General features: G+C 36.5%; 1 protein-coding gene across 1 annotated transcript in view; it reads left to right on the top strand.

Annotated features, from left to right (window-relative positions):
- The first annotated feature begins 1,991 nt into the window (after positions 1-1,991).
- The window catches only part of LOC121417339 (cornifelin-like), a 35,139-nt gene continuing 28,776 nt past the window's right edge, over positions 1,992-8,354 (top strand). Inside the window, exon 1 of the mRNA XM_041611012.1 lies at positions 1,992-2,100. The gene's annotated coding sequence lies outside the window, so the exon portion shown is untranslated. The remainder of the gene's footprint in view (positions 2,101-8,354) is intronic.

The following is an 8,354-nucleotide window of genomic DNA, read 5'->3' as shown; positions in this document are numbered from 1 at the left end:
TAATTGAAATATGGTGACAATGGGCATTTTTTTTATTCGTTTTCGCGTCTTATCAAATCCTCAATCTATTCAATCTCGTTTGCAATGGTAATTCATTATCATGCATTGGTAGTCTCGTCATTTAGGCCTTAGCACAAGTCACAAGTTTAAATTCTTTCCTCTTTAGAAAAAGAATACCCCTCGGCCCACGCTTTGATGCCATAAATTAATTTTTGTTTGGCAGCCGATATAACATGGTTAATGAATGGAACGTCTTTTATGAATTGTATAATAACATTTTGAAACTTGGGTGGCTCTTGGCTAATTCAGACATAAATGTACCCCTTTCTCTCTCTATATTATGTATATTTCAATATGGCTTTGGAGCCCAGCCTTTGAAAGGCAAATGGCCTCTGCTGGCTCCCCCATATTCTTGGTATTGATATTCATATGTTTTCTTTTTGTAAATATTTGATTGTATTTGAATGTTTTTTTTTACCAGAAATGGAAATAAATAAATGAAATGAAATAGAAAAAAGTCGTATACTGCTAAAATGTAATAGGTATTAGTGTTAGCTGGCTTTTCGATTTCAGAAGTGAATGTGAGTAGTTGTAGATTATGCAGATATTGTTTTCGCAGTAGATAAATTATATTTCTCTCTTTCTTGTCCCTCACCTTTATCATGTTTATTATAAATGATAGTATAACACATTTGCGTTTCAGCCTTTCTCTCTCCTTCTTTTCCTCCCATCACCCCCCCCCCCTCCACGCCGCTCTACCTCCAACTATTCCTGGCATATTTAAATGAAGACATCTATGCCCCCCCCCCCTCTAACCTCATCTCTTTATTTTTAATCGTCTGAGTTTTAGCCCCCCCCTTTCTATCTCCGACTCTCTGCAGTTACCATTTATCTCTGTCCCTTCCCTTCTTTTATCTACATTTTTTTTAACAAGTTCTCACCTTTTTACCGATAATGCATATAGCATTTCCATTTATTTGAAAGCAGGATAAAAGAGCATTGTCGATTAAATGCCTTGTTCACGGGCGTAGCTGCCGCGGTCGGGGATCGAACCCCGGACTTTTTCATGTATAGCCAGGCGCCTTAGACCACTCGGCCACAGCACCTCCTTCATCTATATTTTACCTTTTCTAGTTCCTTCCCTCTTCTTCCCTCTTTCCCCATCCCCCCTAATACAATACTCGTGACCTAGAGACGGTTGGAGGCGAAGGTGTGTGCCATTGTCACGGCAGAGAACAAAACACCATTCAATTTCGATCGAGGAAAAATCTACATTTTTATAAAAAGAGAGTGGGTGTATTGAAATGAGAGAGAGGGAAGGAAGAGAGAGAGAGAGAGAGGGGGAGAGAGATTGACTGGTGGAAGGGGGGACTTTAGAGGGAGAGAGACAGACTGCCAGGCAGAGAATAGATAAAGGAACGAAGGGATAGATCGAGAGAGAGGGATAGGAGTGGAAAAGAGACGGAGAGAGAAGGGGGGGGGGGGTGGGCAGAGGGATTGACATAGAGGGGGTATGGGGAAACTTGGAGGCGAGAGATAGAGGGGGAGAGAGAGTAGATAAAGAGAGTGAAGGAAGAGCGAGGGGAATACCATGGACTCAGAAATTAAGTGAAGTAGAAGTGTGAGAGAGAGAGAGAGAGAAAGAGAGAGAGGGGGAAGGAGGGCAAATAAAAGGAAACAAGAAAGAAAGAAAGAAAGAAAGAAAGAAAGAAAGAAAAAAGAAAGACAGTGATACAAAGAAAGAAAGAATGAAAGAAAGAAAGAAAGTGAGAGAGAGAGAGAGAGAGAGAAAGAAAAAAATAGAAAGATAGAAAGAAAGAAAGAGACATACAGACCGGCATATGCAGACAGAGAGTTGGGGAGCTCGACAAAAGAGAAAGAGAAAGGGAACGAAAGAAAGAGAGAAGAGAGAGAGGGAGAGAGAAAATTATGGAACGTTCACCACATTTTACTGCTTTTTTTGAATACCAAGTATAAACATAACGGGCGTCCCTGGGGCTGATCAACTGGTGTGTGACACTACTAGCAGTGCTAATACTACGGTCCTCATATTCCTGGCGTGTGTACATATCTACAGGTTCTTACCGCTCAGTAAATAGGGTAAGTCTTTTTTCAATTCATGGAATAAGATAAATTCATTATTGCATGGTATTTTGATATTTTCACATGCATTAATATGAAGAAGATTAATTTTGTGTGCAAGCTGTGCTTGATTTAGCGACATTTTTTTAGAATTGTTTCTGAAGTGGGAGGCAGGTTGCATTGCGAAAAGCAATGGGCGTGGCGGCGCGCTTAGCCATAATCTGTCAATGTTTAAACATATTCTGTTGTTCTTCAAAATTCGTTTAAAAAGGATTGACGAATGCAAAGTTTTGTAATACATGTTACAACTTTTCCAATAGATTGATGTGGATCGCCAGTGGATCATGTTGATATCATTTTAAATTCAATGAAAATAATAACTGTACACTGTAAAAACTGAGGTGTTAAAACTGACACCAATTGGTGTTAATAGAGGACCACACCCTGATGTGTTAAAATTACACCCTAGAGATTGAACATAACACCAAAGAGTCTAAATGTAACAACCAAAGGTGTTGTAATGACACCTATAGGTATAAAACTAACACCACCAATTTAAAACCGGTGTAAAATAGCTGGTGTGGTCCTCTATGTACACACCACAGTTTTTGCTGTGTAGATATATTTTTCTGATTACATTGTAATTTTTGTATTTACATTTTATGATGTTTGTATGTTTCTATGGCAAAATAAATAATAATATCATTGTGTCATTATGTATTTCCACATTTGTTGAATAATATGTTTCATAATGTATATAATGTAGTTCTACAATATGCACATGACAGCATGATAATTTTTCATTCCATAATATATGTCATGATTACACACGCACGCCAAGCAATCATAGATGCCATTCAAATCACAAAATGGCCATTCTCTAATCATGTTCATTAAGCATTTTTTTTCAATTCCTTTGAATTGGCATGCACATCAATAATAACAAAAGCGGACTTTAGTTTCCAAACCAATATGTTGATAGCGTAGTCACTGTACAGTTCAAGCTTGTTGTTTGCTGTAATGAACTTAGCTGCTCTTATGTATTAATTATTACGCATATTTTTTGTTTTATTACAATCACCCTTTGGTGTTGGCCCAAGACAACAAGAAAAAAAGTATTTTTAAGACCAATGACACTTCATCTGCTTTGTGATGATGTTTGAATTTCACTTCCGAAAAAAAAATGTCCGTTATTACTTGTCAGTGCCACCAGCTCCCGGCTTTCCTTTGTTGTAATCTCTACTTCTGAATAGTGTCCTTGTTTTCCGTATAATCAAATTACCACATGGGATGAGTATGGTTCATTGATGAATCATTAAAGGTCAAGTCCACCTCAGAAAAATGTTGATTTGAATCAATAGAGAAAATCAGACAAGCACAATGCTGAAAATTTCATCAAAATCGGATGTAAAATAAGAAAGTTATGACATTTCAAAGTTTCGCTTATTTTTAACAAAATAGTATTATAAACGAGCCAGTTACATCCAAATGAGAGAGTCGATGATGTCACTCACTATTTCTTTTGTTTTTTATTGTTTGAATTGTACAATATTTAAATTTTTACGAATTTGATGATTAGGACCGCCTTGCCTGAGGCACAAAGTGTTAAAATAATGGAATTCCACGTGTTCAGGGAGGAATAAAACTTCAATACACATGACAATGACGAAAAAATTTCATATTTCATATAATAAAATACAAAATAAAAAGTGAGTGAGTGATGTCATCAATTCCGTCATTTGCATACCGACCAAGATGTGCATATATATAACTGTTTTGTGAAATGGACCGAAACTTTTAAATGTCATAACTTTCTTATTTTACATCCGATTTTGATGAAATTTTCAGTGTTATGCCTGTTAAATTTTTCTCTTTTTATTCAAATCAAGTTTATGGACTTGTCCTTTAAGCATTATGTTAAATTGCATGTGTGTATGCATACATAATATGCCAACATCCTCTAGTCTGCTGGGCAAACCCTTCACTCGAAATAAGGGTCTGAATGTGCAGCCTACTCGTGCCTTGTGTACTGAAGGCTCTAAGTTTTCTATGTGCTAGTCTTTGCGCGGAGGCACACTTGTTGATCAAAGTTCCAATGAGGGTCTGTGCCTGCAGACTACACATCCTCCAATACATACATACATAAACACATCCGTGCTTATATTCAGCTTAGCATTTATAAAGCGGTTCTCTTTTTTATTATTATTCAAACATGTTTAAAGCGCTTACTAACAAATAAAAGTTCTGATATTTAGTGTTTACAATGTATCAAAAATGAGGAAAGTAAATATTTGTTTATTTTTCAATGTTTCCACTGAAGGGTATGAATGTATGTTGCTAGGATCATAAAAGACAACATTATTTGCAGTAGAATATTAAACATACGACCAATAGGTAACACTTCCTGGGGAGTTCGTTTTTACAGAGAATAATTTTCTTGAGTGATTCAAGGCAACAAAATGGAGTTGGCTTTGTGATATTATTTTGATTTATTGCAGTATTCATGCCCACGGTAATATGACATATTTGTGGCAAAGATATTTTTCTCTGGGGGGGGGGTCAAATATATTGCTATACACATGCCTGACCAAATTATTTCGAAACATCCTATATATGAGTTTTTCTTTGTGTGCAAAATAACCCCATAAACAATTTTTCGCGGGCTTCATTTACACATTTTGGCCCCTTTTAAACAAAACGATAACCCCTAAACAAGTTTTGTACAATAAGGAATAACCCAATCACTTTTCAGAAATAAGGAGGAAAAGTCCTGGGGGTGGCTTAAACACGTTAGGCTAGTCTTAAAAAAAGCTTTGGAAAAAAATAACCTACATACGTTTGACCCCACGATTGATCATTGACCAGTCCTTTAAAACCACCTTTTTTAAAAAAAGAAATCAATGTTTTCGATACCCTTAACTAGTGCACGCGCGGCCCGCGTCCAAAACTGAGAAAACATCCCTTTGAACGGTTTTTTTTTTTTGGGGGGGGAGCACGTATGTGTCTACAGCAATGTATTTGACTGGCCCTCCTGGATTTTTTTTTATCACTCAGATGATATTCAGATTAATTCACTAAGTCCATAGCATGGGTGCACACTTAAAATGTCTAGTAATGTATGTTGGTAAAACTAGGCAATCATTATCCATTTGAGCAAATTTGTTACCCAATCATTAGTTTTTGTTACCAATTTTGACAGATTTCAACCAATAGCATTTTTGAGAGTGTGATACTTTCTGTTGTGCAGTGTAAGGATAAGTTTAATCATTTATTTGTTATTTTTTGGGGATCCCATATAGTAGTATGATTTTTTCAATATATATATTCACTCATACTACATTTAAACAAAAGAAATGTTTTCAAAATTGATTGGCTCTGTTTGTTTTTTTCATATTCATTTCCTCCCTATTAGTGTCCGACTATAACACTATTTAACCTTTTCACTTCAACAATTGAAATGAGCTTACAATAACGCTACATTCGAATTGCATAAATATGTCATGCTGATTCGCCATAAATAACAAAGTACATAAAATAAACATAATAATAATAACTTAGTTTTATAATGCGCTTTTCATCAAATCCAAAAAGCGCTTTACAATGTACAACACTATACGGAATATACAAACAAAAATGAATTAGAAATAACCATCTAGATTATATCGATTCGTGTTTCCATATATAATTTCTGGAGAGACAACGCCATCCTTGGATTTTGTGTATTATTTAACGGCATATATTACCATGGTAACGGATAATCATAGAATATCTTGTCTGATAAGCGCCGTCGGCAGATGAGTACTCATGTATTATGCAAGTGTTTATATGTCGCGCTTATATCACGGCGCTTATACTTATGTAGCCATATTGTTATCAATATTTACTGAACGATTGTTATAAACATGTATTTCATATATCCCATGTATATGCAACTTTCTTCACAGATAATCACATTTTTCATTTTTTTCACAAGACTCCATGAGACACGTGTATTCTAATTCTTCTTTCCAGTTTCATAATATTGTTTTATCGCTAATAAAGCATTATTGACCTTTCATTTTAATTGATTGTTCCTTAATTTGAAAATAAATGTTGTTACCATAGTAGTTTAAAATGAAGTAGGCTTGATTATGGTTATACGCTGTGGGGGCAAGGGGCAGTCCCCTCCCCCCTCCCGCAAGATTGAAAACTTAACCAATTGCCTACCAGATCCAGGTGATCCCTATACAAATCATATGAGAATGACAAAATTAAGAAGTCAACAGGTTAACTTTTCTTTTACTGAAATTTGTAACAAATTCACCAAAGGTATGTACGAAATCCTTGTATTTTATTTTGAAAATGCAAAAGCACCACAATGACGAGGTCGGTTGCTTTGCTCCCTTGGTTTTGATTTGTTTTTTCTTTCTCGAAAAAGTTTACGCTTGTTGCTACACCCCCACTCCCGAAAAATATCTGCGTACGACCATTGATTGGAAATGCAAGACCTCACAACGATTGTGGGTTTTTTTTAGAATGTCAAATTTTCAAAAGCCCTTACTTTTTACTTTTTTTATTTTTAACTCCTTTATCGTTCCCTGCCCCTAATCTCTCTCTCTTTATTTCTTTCTCTTCAATTCTCTTTGAATATATAATTCAAAGGTTGCCGCTATTTCCGGAATCCAGTTTCCTGTTTAATTTTTGCAATAGCTATATTAAAAAGTAATAATTAAAAAAAAAAATTTAAAAATCGAGATTTTATCCAGGGGCACTCAAATACACAATTACACCGTGTATTCATGCATCTATTTCACAACCAAGCCTTGTTTTATGCTTGCTATGTATCCGTTACCAACAATAATTAGTGTAATAGAACTGGAGGCTTTGTGCTGGGTGATTACAAGTAAATGGATACTCACTTTCAGAAAGGCGTCATGATCAAAACCAATAATACCAGGATGCATGCGAGTCCATGTTATTACCCAGTATGCTGATGATTTGATTGGATTTATAGCTCACCGGTTTGGTGCTTTCAAGCTGATTAACCCAGGGGGTCACACCAAGAATGAACCCTTTTTGTTTAATGCAACCATTTCAGAGTTAAATTTGTTAACGAAGTGCGGTGTTCTGGTAGCTCTAAAGTGCTAATGACTTGACGCGGTGGCAAGTTATTCTATCTTACCAAGTTGGCTTAGGGGGTGTTGCAAGAAAATATTTGCGATCAATTGCGAATATTCTGTTGCAATTTTACAACTGATAGATCAGCGTTAGCTGAAGCAAATCAGATTGAACTTCTTGTTTCAAGGAGCAGATTCGCAATCACTAGTTTGCATTTACCTGCCGATTGGTTTAGGGACCAAAAATAGACTTGCGATTGATCGCAAGTTTCTGGCAACACCCCATTAGAAAGTGTTGCATGTCGACTTGGCGAAATACACTTTCTCGTCAGTTCGACTTATAAAAAGTTGTATGTCGACATACGTTACGTTGTCAAGCAAACAGTTTTTTGCAATAGGGCGAACTATGTTGTGGACGTATCTTACCATGTCAACATATAACCTTTTTATAAGGCGACTGGGCAAGTTTCCTGCGAGGAGGAAGTGGGTTTATTTTGTGTTCTTGTAAATAACAAGATTAATAATAATATTTGGCTTTTATATAGCGCTTAATACATAGAAGCGACGTGTCTCAGCGCTTTACAAATATATTTTTACCCCGGTCATCGGATCTTGGCATGCCCGAATACAATGTATGCATCTTCTCCACTCCCTGGGGAGCATTCCAACAAGAGTTCCAAGACTTGATTTCTAGGCATGCTGCATAGGCTTTCCCATCCTACCGCGTCCTAACGCTCTCACATTACGATAGACTATCAAATATAATCCTAAATCTGTTCAATGAGAACCGCGCATGGTGGGTCAGTGGTAGAGCGTCCGCCTCATGAACGGGAGGTCGTGAGTTCGATCCCTGGCCGAGTCATACCAAAAACTTATAAAAATGGAACCTTCTTGCTAGGCGTTCAACATTTAGATTGGAGAAGGGTTTTAATAACATACTATGTTAAGCAGGGCCCGATGGAAGAGCAGTTTTCTAACTGAAGTGGTATGGCTACCCTGGGTAAATAAATATATTATTATTATAACTATTGTATCGCATGGGAAGGAAAGAATAAGATCAATAAAAGTCTAAGAACATTTGGAAAATCAATAAGACAGTTTTGAGCATTTCAGTGTCGAAATTACTAATGCTATCAAGGGCGGAAATCTCTTCCCAATGATAGGGAGACCAGGGGC

Source organism: Lytechinus variegatus, chromosome 6 (genome assembly GCF_018143015.1).
Source record: "Lytechinus variegatus isolate NC3 chromosome 6, Lvar_3.0, whole genome shotgun sequence".
NCBI classification, from domain to species: domain Eukaryota; kingdom Metazoa; phylum Echinodermata; class Echinoidea; order Temnopleuroida; family Toxopneustidae; genus Lytechinus; species Lytechinus variegatus.
This window is presented reverse-complemented; position numbering and strand designations above follow the sequence as displayed.